Here is an 11,553-nt window from a genome sequence, read left to right as displayed (position 1 = left end):
CCCCGTCCACCGCGCTCTTGAGCGTGACGTCACCTCCGCTTGGGTCACTGCCTATATCGTTCCAGTGGCAATCCTTATTTGGGCAAAGCTACGCCCAATGACTGGTGTACCATTAACATAATGTAGCCGTCGCGAGTTTATTGCGACGGGTTCAGCCTCATTAACATAATTTATTCAGTTAGAGAGCCATTCGTGGGAGGGAAGTGACGTCATTCTACTTCCTGTTGCGCGGGGTAACAGGAAGCTGCCGTGTGCGCGCTTGCACTGAAATCCGAGGTGAGAAATTCTCATCGTTGTGGTGGTGGTTGTTGTTGTGGTGGTTGTTGTTTACCAAGGTAGAGCCTCTCTCTCTCGTAGGGATGTCAGTTGAGTAGCAGCGAGCATGGGAATCGATGTCCAGGTTGGAACTTTACAACGTGGGGCCTAGCCACGCGGGGCCTTCCCTCCTGCCCTCGCCTGATTGCGTTTGGTGGTGATGTTGGTGGTGATGTTGGTGGTGGTGGTGTTGGTGGTGGTGATATTGGTGGTGGTGGTGATGTTGGTGGTGATGTTGGTGGTGGTGATGTTGGTGGTGATGTTGGTGGTGGTGGGGATGTTGGTGGTGATGTTGGTGGTACTGGTGATGTTGGTGGTGGTGGGGATGTTAGTGGTGGTGATGTTGGTGGTGGTGATGTTGGTGGTGATGTTGCTGGTGGTGATGTTGGTGGTGATGTTGGTGGTGGTGGGGATGTTGGTGGTGATGTTGGTGGTGGTGATGTTGGTGGTGGTTATGGTGGTGGTGATGTTGGTGGTGGTGGTGATGTTGGTGGTGGTGGGGATGTTAGTGGTGGTGATGTTGGTGGTGGTGATGTTGGTGGTGGTGATGGTGGTGGTGGTGGTGTTGTTGGTGGTGGTGGTGATGTTGGTGGTGGTGATGTTGGTGGTGGTGATGGTGCTGTTGGTGGTGGTGATGTTGGTGGTGGTGGGGATGTTGGTGGTGATGTTGGTGATGGTGGTGGTGATGTTGGTGGTGGTGATGTTGGTGTTGGTGGTGATGGTGGTTGTGATGTTGGTGGTGATGTTGGTGGTGGTGGGGATGTTGGGGGTGATGTTGGTGGTGGTGATGGTGGTGGTGATGTTGGTGGTGACGTTGGTGGTGGTGGGGATGTTGGTGGTGATGTTGGTGGTGGTCGTGTTAGTGGTGATATTGGTGGTGGTGATGTTGGTGGTGGTGATGTTGGTGGTGATGTTGGTGGTGGTGGGGATGTTGGTGGTGATGTTGGTGGTGGTGGTGATGTTGGTGGTGGTGGGGATGTTAGTGGTGGTGATGTTGGTGGTGATGTTGGTGGTGGTGATGTTGGTGGTGGTGATTGTGCTGTTGGTGGTGGTGGTGATGTTGGTGATGGTGATGTTTGTGGTGGTGATGTTGGTGGTGGTGATGGTGCTGTTGGTGGTGGTGATGGTGGTGATGTTGGTGGTGATGTTGGTGGTGATGGTGATGTTGGTGGTGATGTTGGTGGTGGTGATGGTGGTGGTGATGTTGGTGGTGGTGGGGATGTTGGTGGTGATGTTGGTGATGGTGATGTTTGTGGTGGTGATGTTGGTGGTGGTGCTGTTGGTGGTGGTGATGGTGGTGGTGGTGATGTTGGTGGTGATGTTGGTGGTGATGGTGATGTTGGTGGTGATGTTGGTGGTGGTGATGGTGGTGGTGATGTTGGTGGTGGTGGGGATGTTGGTGGTGATGTTGGTGGTGGTGATGGTGGTGGTGGTGATGTTGGTGGTGGTGGTGGTGATGGTGGTGGTGATGTTGGTGGTGATGTTGGTGGTGATGTTGGTGGTGGTGATGTTGGTGGTGATGTTGGTGGTGGTGGGGATGTTGGTGGTGATGTTGGTGATGTTGGTGGTGGTGATGGTGGTGGTGGTGGGGATGTTGGTGGTGATGTTGGTGGTGGTGATGTTGGTGGTGGTGGTGATGTTGGTGGTGGTGATGGTGCTGTTGGTGGTGGTGATGTTGGTGGTGGTGGTGATGTTGGTGATGTTGGTGGTGGTGGGGATGTTGGTGGTGATGTTGGTGGTGGTGATGGTGGTGGTGATGTTGGTGGTGGTGATGGTGGTGGTGATGTTGGTGGTGATGTTGGTGGTGGTGGGGATGTTGGTGGTGATGTTGGTGGTGGTGGTGTTGGTGGTGGTGGGGATGTTGGTGGTGATGTTGGTGGTGATGTTGGTGGTGATGTTGGTGGTTCTGGGGATGTTGGTGGTGATGTTGGTGGTGGTGGTGATGTTGGTGGTGGTGGGGATGTTAGTGGTGGTGATGTTGGTGGTGGTGGTGATGTTGGTGGTGGTGATGTTGGTGGTGATGTTGGTGGTGGTGGGGATGTTGGTGGTGATGGTGGTGATGTTGGTGGTGGTGATGTTGGTGGTGATGTTGGTGGTGCTGGGGATGTTGGTGGTGATGTTGGTGGTGGTGATGTTGGTGGTGGTGGGGATGTTAGTGGTGGTGATGTTGGTGGTGGTGGTGATGTTGGTGGTGATGTTGGTGGTGGTGATGTTGGTGGTGATGTTGGTGGTGGTGGGGATGTTGGTGGTGATGTTGGTGGTGGTGGTGATGTTGGTGGTGGTTATGGTGGTGGTGATGTTGGTGGTGGTGGTGATGTTGGTGGTGGTGGGGATGTTAGTGGTGGTGATGTTGGTGGTGGTGGTGGTGATGTTGGTGGTGGTGGGGATGTTGGTGGTGATGTTGGTGGTGGTGGTGTCGGTGGTGGTGATGTTGGTGGTGGTGGTGATGTTGGTGGTGGTGATGGTGCTGTTGGTGGTGGTGATGTTGGTGGTGGTGGTGGTGATGTTGGTGATGTTGGTGGTGGTGGGGATGTTGGTGGTGATGTTGGTGGTGGTGATGGTGGTGGTGATGTTGGTGGTGGTGGTGATGTTGGTGGTGATGTTGGTGGTGGTGATGTTGGTGGTGATGTTGGTGGTGCTGGGGATGTTGGTGGTGATGTTGGTGGTGGTGGTGATGTTGGTGGTGGTGGGGATGTTAGTGGTGGTGATGTTGGTGGTGATGTTGGTGGTGGTGATGGTGGTGGTGGTGATGTTGGTGGTGGTGGGGATGTTAGTGGTGGTGATGTTGGTGGTGGTGGTGATGTTGGTGGTGGTGATGGTGATGTTGGTGGTGGTGATGGTGCTGTTGGTGGTGGTGGTGGTGGTGATGTTGGTGGTGGTGATGTTGGTGGTGGTGAGGATGTTAGTGGTGGTGAAGTTGGTGGTGGTGGTAATGTTGGTGGTGTTGATGGTGATGTTGGTGGTGGTGATGGTGCTGTTGGTGGTGGTGATGTTGGTGATGTTTGTGGTGGTGATGTTGGTGGTGGTGATGTTGGTGGTGGTGATGGTGCTGTTGGTGGTGGTGATGTTGGTGGTGGTGGGGATGTTGGTGGTGATGTTGGTGGTGGTGGTGATGTTGGTGGTGGTGGGGATGTTAGTGGTGGTGATGTTGGTGGTGATGTTGGTGGTGATGTTGGTGGTGGTGATGTTGGTGGTGATGTTGGTGGTGGTGGGGATGTTGGTGGTGATGTTGGTGGTGGTGATGTTGGTGGTGGTTATGGTGATGTTGGTGGTGGTGGTGATGTTGGTGGTGGTGGGGATGTTAGTGGTGGTGATGTTGGTGGTGGTGATGTTGGTGGTGGTGATGGTGGTGGGGATGTTGGTGGTGATGTTGGTGGTGGTGGTGGTGTTGGTGGTGGTGGTGATGTTGGTGGTGGTGGTGATGTTGGTGGTGGTGATGGTGCTGTTGGTGGTGGTGATGTTGGTGGTGGTGGTGATGTTGGTGATGTTGGTGGTGGTGGGGATGTTGGTGGTGGTGATGGTGGTGGTGATGTTGGTGGTGGTGATGTTGGTGTTGGTGGTGATGTTGGTGGTGGTGGTGATGTTGGTGGTGTTGATGGTGATGTTGGTGGTGATGATGGTGCTGTTGGTGGTGGTGGTGGTGGTGATGTTGGTGATGGTGAGGATGTTAGTGGTGGTGATGTTGGTGGTGGTGGTGGTAATGTTGGTGGTGTTGATGGTGATGTTGGTGGTGATGATGGTGCTGTTGGTGGTGGTGGTGGTGGTGATGTTGGTGATGGTGATGTTTGTGGTGGTGATGTTGGTGGTGGTGATGTTGGTGGTTGTGATGGTGCTGTTGGTGGTGGTGATGTTGGTGGTGGTGGTGATGTTGGTGGTGGTGATGTTGGTGGTGGTGATGTTGGTGGTGGTGGGGATGTTGGTGGTGATGTTGGTGGTGGTGATGGTGGTGATGTTGGTGGTGGTGTTGGTGGTGGTGGTGATGTTGGTGGTGGTGATGTTGGTGGTGATGTTGGTGGTGGTGGTGGTGATGTTGGTGGTGGTGATGTTGGTGGTGGTGATGGTGCTGTTGGTGGTGGTGGTGATGTTGGTGGTGGTGATGTTGGTGGTGGTGAGGATGTTAGTGGTGGTGATGTTGGTGGTGGTGGTAATGTTGGTGGTGTTGATGGTGATGTTGGTGGTGATGATGGTGCTGTTGGTGGTGGTGGTGGTGGTGATGTTGGTGATGGTGATGTTTGTGGTGGTGATGTTCGTGGTGGTGATGTTGGTGGTTGTGATGGTGCTGTTGGTGGTGGTGATGTTGGTGGTGATGTTGGTGGTGGTGATGTTGGTGGTGGTGATGTTGGTGGTGGTGGGGATGTTGGTGGTGATGTTGGTGGTGGTGATGGTGGTGATGTTGGTGGTGGTGTTGGTGGTGGTGGTGATGTTGGTGGTGGTGATGTTGGTGGTGATGTTGGTAGTGGTGATGTTGGTGGTGATGTTGGTGGTGGTGGGGATGTTGGTGGTGATGTTGGTGGTGGTGATGGTGGTGGTGATGTTGGTGGTGATGTTGGTGGTGGTGGGGATGTTGGTGGTGATGTTGGTGGTGGTGGTGTTGGTGGTGGTGATGTTGGTGGTGATGTTGGTGGTGGTGATGTTGGTGGTGATGTTGGTGGTGGGGATGTTGGTGGTGATGTTGGTGGTGGTGATGTTGGTGGTGGTGATGGTGGTGGTGATGTTGGTGGTGGTGGTGATGTTGGTGGTAGTGGGGATGTTAGTGGTGGTGATGTTGGTGGTGGTGGTGGTGATGTTGGTGGTGGTGATGGTGGTGGTGGTGGGGATGTTGGTGGTGATGTTGGTGGTGGTGGTGTTGGTAGTGGTGGTGGTGGTGATGTTGGTGATGGTGATGGTGCTGTTGGTGGTGGTGATGTTGGTGGTGGTGGTGATGTTGGTGATGTTGGTGGTGGTGGGGATGTTGGTGGTGGTGGTGGTGATGTTGGTGGTGGTGGTGGTGGTGATGTTGGTGTTGGTGGTGATGTTGGTGGTGGTGATGTTGGTGGTGATGTTGGTGGTGGTGGGGATGTTGGGGGTGATGTTGGTGGTGGTGATGGTGGTGGTGATGTTGGTGGTGATGTTGGTGGTGGTGGGGATGTTGGTGGTGATGTTGGTGGTGGTGATGGTGGTGGTGATGTCGGTGGTGGTGGTGATGTTGGTGGTGGTGATGGTGATGTTGTTGGTGGTGATGGTGCTGTTGGTGGTGGTGATGTTGGTGATGGTGATGTTTGTGGTGGTGATGTTGGTGGTGGTGGTGATGTTGGTGGTGGTGATGTTGGTGGTGGTGATGGTGCTGTTGGTGGTGGTGATGTTGGTGGTGGTGATGCTGGTGGTGGTGATGGTGGTGGTGATGCTGGTGGTGGTGATGGTGGTGGTGATGTTGGTGGTGATGGTGGTGGATGGAGCGTTTGTGTGAACTAACATAAATGATGGTGTCAAAAATCATTACGTGAAAGGATTTGGCCTTTAAAAGGTAGCAAAGCATTTATTTGCAAGGCAATTTTAACAAATTGCACGAACATGAACCATTCAAAAACGTGTCATAACGTGACTGATCAAACATCACGAAAACGTCTGAGGCCTGCGCCCAGAACAATTACCGCACTCCCGGTCAAAGTGCGCCGTCTAATCTGGGAAACGGGGGCATTACAGGAGCAAGGTAAAATTTAATTTAACAACAACATCAATAATATTATTTGGACAAGTTCGGCAGGCCGGATTAAAAAGCCCAACGGGCCGTCCTTTGCCCACGTCTGGCCCAGCCCGTGTAGAGACGGAGCTACGGGATCGCTTCATGACGCAGGAGTGAAGTGTAACGTGGCCCTTGCAGTACCGAGAGCAACTAACAAGGGGGGTGCCCTTCACCCCGCAGCGGATAGACCACGGCTGAGACTGATGACGGACCGGTTGAGGGTCACGGCGTTCCTCTGAGGCCAAATGAATCAGCCTCGCCCCCCTCCGCTGCACTCCGGGCTCTCACGTGATGTATCCTGTACACAAATTGAACGTCTCTGAATGTAGATTGAACTGTCGGCGGTTCCAACGTGCAAGCCTCATCTCCCCTCTTACACCAGGCACCGCCTCCGTGCGCTCTGCGCTGCAGGAGCCGAAGCTTTCTGATCGAAGCGGCGAGTTGACCTTCTCCTTGTGTAGAGGTCAACCCTCGATTCGTCATTTGCCTCGCCTTCTCCTCTTGCTGCCTCCTAGATCTGGAACTTACTTCCCTCAACCATCTGTCCACGTCGAAGCTAAATACATTTCCTCCTCTTCTCTGCCTATGGCCGTCTCTCTCTTAAAATACCGGACAAGTATCACGCCTCGTTGTTACCGGTTAGGTGCACGCGTCTGTTGTGGTATAGCGTCGTGAGATTCGGTTGCATGTAGATGCTCTCTAAATTAAAAATCGTGTTAACTTATTCTGTACAAGCTACACCACTGTCGTCATGTATAATTATCACACACACACACACACCACTCGCGCTATTCGCCACCGCAGAGTTAATCGTGTAGGCAATGTCACAACAGTAGCGCAGCTACCGACCTACTCACCTACAAAGAGTGCAGTATAGCTAGGAGCTGATATGATTAGGCGATTAAGTGAATTGACCAAACTTATAACCTTTGTGTGCATGTATGTTGTTGAACTTCTTTCGCGCTGTACGGTAGTTAACCGTGCCAATCAGAGATGTGGGGGAAGGACGAAAGACTAAACACAAAGCAGTTAAATTTTAATTTAAAGCTTTCGTGACTGCAGTAATTCATATTCTTAGCTCTTTCGGTAAAGTCACGTTGAAGGGAAACAATAAAATAATAAAATATATATAAAACAATAAAAATCATGATGACCGTTTGTGTTATGGTCGAAACGTCGTGAGAATTTTTATTTTTATATATTTTATTACTTTATTGTTTCCCTTCAACGTGACTTTACCGAAAGAGCTAAGAACACAAAAAGCAGTTCAAAAGAAATGAGTTTTAAATCTAGATGTGAATGTGTATAGCTCCAGTGGCTTCCTAATATGGTAATAAAAAGTATTCCAGGCGGCTGCAGAAACACATCTGACAGCGTGCGATACAGTGACCGTCTTTGTTCGGTGACTGAGCCAAAAGGCACTGCGAGGATGACCGCAGTTTGCGTGAAGGTTCCTTAACCAGAGGAACGCGTGGTCAGTAACTCGGGTGGATTAATAAACAGCGACCATTTCAGCGTCACGCTTCCCGAAGGTAGGAAACCCCCTACAAGCCACGCCCAGCATAATACAACTGATTATGCCGCACCCATAACCTCCCATCCAGTGGCACATATGCGGACAAATTTTTAAAAACTAATTGTTATCCAATTTGTTGAGTAATGAAACCGATATATTTGGTTGAGTGATCAACGACTTAAGAAATATGATGATACCCCAGCTCTAATTATAAATGCGGTTATTTAAGAGATGGTCAAAGCAAAATTCATCACCCTAATTCATGACACAAATTTATAAATTCTGATATATAAAATATTTTACTTAATTAAAACCATGCGATATTATTTATTTCGTCGTTGAGCTGCGTGAATTGTAAAACATGCACTCCATTGATTTCAAATATCCATTTAAAAATTGTATCCTTTTAGCAATTTGATCAAAACCTATTTGCGATTTCGCATCTTCATGAGATCAAAGATGAATCGGCCCACTCTGAAACACAAGCAAAATTAATATCTGAATATGAATGGCGTGACCAAATAAAACATATCCTGGATCGTTTTGGTGAACGCTACACTAACAACAATACTCATTTCTATACAACGTCTGGCTCGCATGATTACTCTGTGTGGTTCATAAGGTGGGGCGTGTGCTGCTTTCATGATGGCAATTCAACCCCCGACCCACCACCCTCTCCAACAACTCGCTCCAACCATTCTGCGGTCATGATTTGGGACTGTGATTCCATTTGCAAGTAAACTCACATTTCAACAACGAGGGTTTGAAAGCATTAAGCATTAAGATCTGTCTGCATGTCTGCTCTGTTGTAAAGATGATCCAATATGAACACAATTGTAATACAACAGCTCTGTTGCTGTTAGGGACCATACAATGTTGAAAACTGGCCACAGTTGATTAAATGGCCCACTCATGGTCCAGAGCAGAACTCGGTACCACCTAAGTTAGCAAAACTTTAGTCGTACCCATTTATTTGAATGGAAAATGAAAGTAAATTACTTGATAGTCTCACTCATTGAATTTGTTTATCCCTGGCCACGTAGAGAAATTGCAACTGCTCAATTTAGGCCACCTCACGTGGTACCGACAAAGGAGACATCTCATGGGCTATGGAAAAATAAGAATAGGTTGTATCCTTTCTGGCAATAAAACAGATCTTAAGATTCATTGAAGAAGGTTTCTGTTTGGTGTTTGAACATCTAAACACCCGTTTTGTTGCCAAAAAAGGATCAAATCTATTCTTATTTTGTCATACTTTGATACCGGCAAAACGGTCTCATTTTGAAGCGTCTCATGGACTATTGGATGGGGAGAAAAAAACCGGCGCTAAAAGTCAGCGCCGACCTCTCCTGTCGTGCCCAGTGACGTCATCACGGGCAAAGTTCACCGCGCGAAGTCAAACGCCGCCTCGTGAGCGCCGCTCGAAACGCAAAATCATCGCTCGGTGAACATTTCCGAGGACAAACAAACGCATGCCGGGAACCGTGTGAGTTTGTGTTTCTTGTTTCCTCTGTGCAATGTGGGGGAGGGCTTCATCCAGCAGTGGATTGACAAAAGCGCTGTATGCATACTGCACAGGCTACGCTAACGTCACATTTAGGCCCACGGACCGAACAAACGCGTCTCTCTTTCTCCATCCGTCTCCACTCTCTCTCTTCCTCTCTTCACTGCTGGCCTGTAGGTTTGGGCCAAGCGAGTTCCTGCCGGAGATTTGGCTTTTCAGGAGCTGATTCCCCCCGTGATTTTGTCGGCACGAGGCGACCACGCGGAGTGTCAAGGGCTCCACCGGGCCCCAAGGCGCTGCCCCAGCACCACCGTAGTAGCCAAACCACCGGTGCTCGGCATGGCCTATATGAAGGTCTTGCTGGACCGCATGTTGCGCACGGGGTACAGCATCGTCCAGGAGAACGGACAGAGGAAGTTCGGACCGCCGCCCGACTGGCAGGGGCCCCCTCCCGCCCGTGGCTGCGAGGTGTTTCTGGGGAGGATCCCGCGCGACCTCTACGAGGATGAGCTGGTGCCCGTGCTGGAGATGGTGGGGAAGCTCTACCAGCTCCGCCTCGTGATGGATTATAGCGGAGAGAACCGCGGCTACGCGTTCGCTACCTACGCCACGCGCGCCGAAGCCACGGATGCCGTCAAGAAACTCAACAAATTCGAGATCCGTCCCGGACGCCGCATTGGAGTCCGCTTCAGCGTGGACAATCGCCGCCTCTTCATTGGGGGGCTGCCAAAGGACAAGAAGCGAGCGGAGGTGATGATGGCGATGAGCGGTGCCACGGAGGGCGTGGTGGACGTCAAGATGAGCGTCTGTTGCTGGGACAAAACCCTCAACCGAGGCTACGCGTTCATCGAGTACGGGAGCCATCACGCGGCCGCCATGGCCAGGAAGAAGCTCCTTCGAATCAACTTCCAGCTATGGGGCCGGACCATCAAGGTGGACTGGGCCATCCCGGAATGGGACACGGTGGCTGCGGCTGCGACAACCGAAGACGAGGAGGAGAAGGAGGCGGTGGTGCCAGACCTGCTGCAGCCGGAGTGCACGGCCACCGGCAAGGCCGCGCACAGCCGTTTGGGTGCTGGGGGGCAAGCACGTGGCTGTGGTGGGTACCTCTCCACCTGCGGCCCGTGCCCGTGGCTCTCGAGGCGCTGCCGGAGGCGGCCATGCTGTCGTGGCAGGCGCGGCTGTGGATGCTGTGCCGGACCGCCGGCGTCAGCTACCCGACCTTCGAGCTGCACGCTCACTCGGGGCCCGGGATGCCCACGGGCCTCCTCTATAAGGTGTCGATTCCCAGGATGGGAGAAGGCGCCGGGATCTTCCCCGCATTTCTGAGCTCCAGCGAGGAGGGAGCACGGGAGGTGGCGTGTCAGCTCGCCCACAACATCCTCAGCGATGCGAATCCTCTGAGAATGCGCCCAGCCCCCGCCGCGACACCGCATCCCAGCCGCCTCTCCCAGGACCTCTCAGCATAACCCGGCTCCTTCCCCATGACCCAGCAGGTGGTCGCCACGTGCTGTACCTGCTCCAAAAGCGACATGTACCCGTAGCGACATGCGTCCATTGCAGCGGCGTTCGTCAGACCGCTGACGATGTTCTACCCACGAGCCGTCACTTAGCGTTCACTCTGAACCTCGCGTCCATTGCGGCGTTCAAACTGCAAATTGCCCGGCCACTCGCTCTCCACGTTCACGTTCCCGCACGCTCTCTACTCAGCCATCCGCCCCCTTTCCTTTTTCCCTCGTGGGGGGGGGGGGGGGACCACCCCTGACTTCGTTGGACTCGTCGCTCCTTCTCACCGGACCACGCGCCGCTACCTCGCTCGCTACGCACGTCTCACCAAATGACTCTCCACGTTAACGTCTCGTGACTGTGCCAGCTCTTCTTGGCCACGATTCCGGTTGGCGTCGTGACGACGACGGAGAGAGATGGCGGCGAACGACGACACGCCAGGACCCAGGACCCCACGCACGAGGCCCGAACTCCGGGTCCGCTCCCCCTTATATCTCCCCAGGCGTGGCTAGGCCCCGCCTCTGGCCACGCCCTCTCGTGGAACCTTTCGAGCAGGTGACCGGAGTAACTCGGCTAGCCCCACCTGTTGCCTTTGCCCCAGATGCGCCTCCTTCCCTGATTGGTTGTTACCTCTGTGGCCATACCCGTGAAGCCCTTGCCAGGCCAGCAGGTGTCACCCTGTCATGTCAGCAGGTGTCACCCTATGATGTCAGCAGGTGTCACCCTGGCTGCAGGTGTCACCCTGTGATGTCAGCAGGTGTCACCCTGTCATGTCAACAGGTGTCACCCTGTCATGTCAGCAGGTGTCACCCTGTGATGTCAGCAGGTGTCACCCTGTCATGTCAGCAGGTGTCACCCTGTGATGTCAGCAGGTGTCACCCTGTCAGCAGGTGTCACCCTGTGATGTCAGCAGGTGTCACCCTGTCAGCAGGTGTCACCATGTGATGTCAGCAGGTGTCACCCTGTCAACAGGTGTCACCCTGTGATGTC

At 52.9% G+C, this 11,553-nt stretch overlaps 1 pseudogene; it reads left to right on the top strand.

The window, feature by feature from the left end:
* The first annotated feature begins 226 nt into the window (after positions 1 to 226).
* LOC142915556 (putative RNA-binding protein 46 pseudogene) lies at positions 227 to 11,324 on the top strand (annotated as a pseudogene).
* Positions 11,325 to 11,553: the final 229 nt, after the last annotated feature.

Source organism: Petromyzon marinus, unplaced genomic scaffold (genome assembly GCF_048934315.1).
Source record: "Petromyzon marinus isolate PM22_M1 ecotype Great Lakes invasive population unplaced genomic scaffold, UKy_Petmar_22M1.pri1.0 PM_G_Scaffold_32, whole genome shotgun sequence".
Lineage (NCBI taxonomy): Eukaryota > Metazoa > Chordata > Hyperoartia > Petromyzontiformes > Petromyzontidae > Petromyzon > Petromyzon marinus.
Note: the sequence above shows the minus strand (reverse complement) of the source record. Positions and strands in the feature narration are given on the sequence as shown.